Genomic DNA, 3859 nt, shown 5'->3' on the forward strand with positions numbered 1-3859 from the left:
GAAAGAGAACTGAATGGGTTTTAGCAAAATTTTAGTGATATTTGGTTTTGAAATGTTTGTTAATTTTAAGTAAAATTAAAAATCAGGCATTAAGAGTCTTCACAAAAGAGAACAAAAATCTAGAGAGAGAAAGTGAGCCAAATGGCTTTTAGCAAAATTTGTGTAATATTAGGTTTGAAAATGCTTGTTAATTTTGATTGAAATTTCAAATCATGCATCAAGAAACTTCACATTAGAGAAGAAAAGTGGAGAAAGAGAAAGTGAGTTGCGTGGACTTAATCCAAATTTTGATGATATTTGGTTTTAAATTATTTGCTTTTCTATTAAATTTTTAAACCAGGCATTAAGAGTCTGTACTAGAGGGAAAAAATCTAAATAGAGAAAGTGAGCCGAAAGGTTTTATTAAATTTTCACTAATATTTTATTTTGAAATGTTTGTTCATGTTAATTAAAACTTGAAATCAGTTATTAAGCTTCTTCACGGTGGGGAACGAAAGTCTAGTGAGAGAAAGAGAGCCAAATGGGTTTGATCATATTTTTGTGACTTTTAGTTGTAAAATGCTTGTTGATTTTATTTGGAACTTTAAAACAGGCGTCAAGCATATTCACGAGAGGGAACAAAAAAGTAGAGAGAGAAAGAGAACCAAATGGCTTTGAGCAAAATTTTAGTAATATTTGGTTTTAAAATGCCTGTGGATTTTTATTGAAATTTTAAATCAGGCCTTCAGAGTCTTCACAACAGAGAAAAAAAATCTAGAAAGAGAAAGTGAGCCGAATGGCTTTTAGCAAAATTTGAGTAATATTTGGTTTTAAAGTGCTTATTGATTTTGATTGAAATCTATTATCAGGCGTTAAGAGCCTTCACAAGAGAGAAGCAAAGTGGAGAGAGAAAAACTGAGGTTCATGGACTTAACCAAAATTTTGATGATATTTGGTTTTGAATTGTTTGTTTCTTATGAAAGTTTCAAATCAGGCATTCACACTCTTCACGAGAGGGGAAATAATCTAGAGGGAGAAAGTTAGCCGAACAGGTTTTATCAAATTTTCACTAATATTTTTTTGAAATGTTTGTTAATGTTCATTAAAATTTGAAGTCAGTTACTAAGATTCTTCACGATGGGGAACCAAAGTCTTGATAGAGAAAGTGAGCCAAATGGGTTTGATTATGTTTTTGTGACTTTTAGTTCTAATATGCTTGTTGACTTTATTTGGAATCTGAAAACAGGACTTAAGTTTCTTCAGGAGAGGGAACAAAAAAATAGAGAGAGAATGAGAACCAAATGGGTTTTAGCAAAATTTTAGCGATATTTGGTCTTGAAATGTTGGTTAATTTTAAGTAAAATTTAAAATCAGGCATTAAGTGTCTTTACAAGAGAGAACAAAAATCAAGAGAGAGAAAGTGAGCCGAAATGGCTATAAGAAAAATTCGAGTAATATTTGGTATTAAAATACTTGTTGGTTTTCATTGAAATTTTGAATCAGGCATTAAGAGGCTTCACAAGATAAAAGATAAGTGGAGACAGAATAAGTAAGTTGCATGGACTTAATCTAAATTTTGATGATATTTGGTGTTAAATTGTTTGTTTTTTTATTAAAGTTTTAAATCAGGCATTAAGCATCTTCACGAGAGGGAAACAAATGTAGAGAGATAAAGTGAGTTGAAAGGGTTTATCAATATTTCATTACTATTTTATTTTGAAATGTTTGTTCATGTTGATTAAATTTGAAATCAACTATTTACATTCTCACGGTTTGATCATATTTTTGTGACTTTTCATCCTAATATGCTTATTGATTCTGATTGGAATTTAAAAACAGGACTTATGCGTCTTCACGAGCGGGAACAAAAGAGTAGAGAGAGAAAGTGAACCGAAGGGGTTTTAGTAATATTTCAGCCATATTTGGTTTTTAAATGTTTGTTGATTTTAAGTAAAATTTAAGATAGGCATTGACAGACTTCTCTAGAGAGAACAAAAATCTAGAGAGAGAAACTGAGCCGAATGGCCTTTCGAAAAATTTGAGTAATATTTGGTTTTAAAATGCTTGTTAGTTTTATTGAAATTTGAAATTAGGCATTAAGAGGCTTCACAAGATAGAAGACAAGTGTAGAGAAAAAAAATGAGTTGCATGGACTTAATGAAAATTTTGATGATATTTGGTTTTAAATTTTGTGTTTTTTATGAAAACTTCAAACCAAGCATTCAGAGTCTTCACGAGAGGGAAAAAAATGTTGAAAGAAGAACTGAGCCGAAAGGGTTTTATTAAATTTTCATTAATATTTTATTTTGAAATGTTTGTTCATGTTGATAAAAATTGGAAATCAGTTATTAAGATTCTTCACAGTGGAAACCAAAGTCTGGAGAGAGAAAGTGAGCCAAATGGGTTTGATCGTATTTTTGTGACTTTTAGTTCTAATATGCTTGTTGATTTGATTGGAATTTGAAAACAGGCATTAAGCGTCTTCACGAGAGGAAACAGAACACTAGAGACAGAAACTGAACCGAATAGGTTTTAGCGAAATTGCAGCCTTATTTGGTTTTGAAATATTTGTTGATTTTAAGTAAAATTTAAAATTAGGCATTGAGAGTCTTCACGAGAGAGAACAAAAATCTAGAGAGAGAAAGTGAGCCAAATGACTTTTAGCAAAATTTGAGTAATATTTGGTTTTCAAATACTTGTTGGTTTTGATTAAAATTTGGAATCAGGCATTAAGAGGCTTCACAAGATAGAAGACAAGTGGAAAGAGAAAAAGTGATTTGCATGGACTTAATTAAAATTTGGTGATATTTGGTTTTAAATAGTTCGTTTTTTCTTTAAATTTCAAATCAGGCATTAAGAGTCCTCACAAGAGGGAAACAAATCTAGCGAGAGAATGTAAGCCGAACAGGGTTTATCCAATTTTTAATAATATTTAATTTTTAAATCTTTGTTCATGTTGATTAAAATATGAAATCAGTTATGAAGATTCTTCACGGTTGGGAACCAAAGTCTAGGGAGGGAAAGTGAGCCAAATGGGTTGATCATATTTTTGTGACTTTTCATTCTAATATGCTTGTTGATCCTAATTGGAATTTGAGAAAGGCCTTATGCGTCTTCACGAGAGGGAACAGAAAACTAGAGACAGAAACTGAACCGAATAGGTTTTAGCAAAACTGCAGCCTTATTTTGTTTTGAAAAGTTTGTTGATTTTAAGTAAAATTTAAAAGCAGGCATAAAGAGTCTTCACGAGAGAGAACAAAAATCTAGAGAGCGAAAGTGAGCCGAATGGCTTTTAGCAAAATTTGAGCAATATTTGTGTATGAAATACTTGTTGATTTTGATGGAAATTTGGAATGAGGCATCTAGAGGCTTCACAAGATAGAATACAAGTGGAAAGAGAGAAAGTGATTTTCATGGACTTAATAAAAAATTTGATGATATTTGGTTTTAAATTGTTTGTTTTTTATATAAATTTCAAATCAGGCATTAAGAGTCTTCACGAGAGGGAAACAAATAAAGAAAGAGAAAGTGAGCCGAAAGGGTTTATGAAATTTTCAGTAATATTTTATTTTGAAATGTTTGATCATGTTGATAAAAATTTGATATCATTTATTAAGATTCTTCACGGTGGGGAACCAAAGTCTAGAGAGAGAAAGTGAGCCAAATGGGTTTGATCATATTTTTATGACTTTAAGTGCCAATATGCTTGTTGATTATAATTTGAATTTGAAAACCGGAATTAAGCGTCTTCACGAGAGGGAACACAAAACTTCAGCCTTATTTGGTTTTGAAATGTTTTTTAATTATAGGTAATGTTTAAAATCAGGCATTAAGAGTCTTTAAGAGAGAGAACAAAAATCAAGAGGGAGACAATAAGCGG

This window comes from Wolffia australiana, chromosome 2 (assembly GCF_029677425.1).
Source record: "Wolffia australiana isolate 7733 chromosome 2, ASM2967742v1".
In the NCBI taxonomy this organism is placed as follows: Eukaryota; Viridiplantae; Streptophyta; class Magnoliopsida; order Alismatales; family Araceae; genus Wolffia; species Wolffia australiana.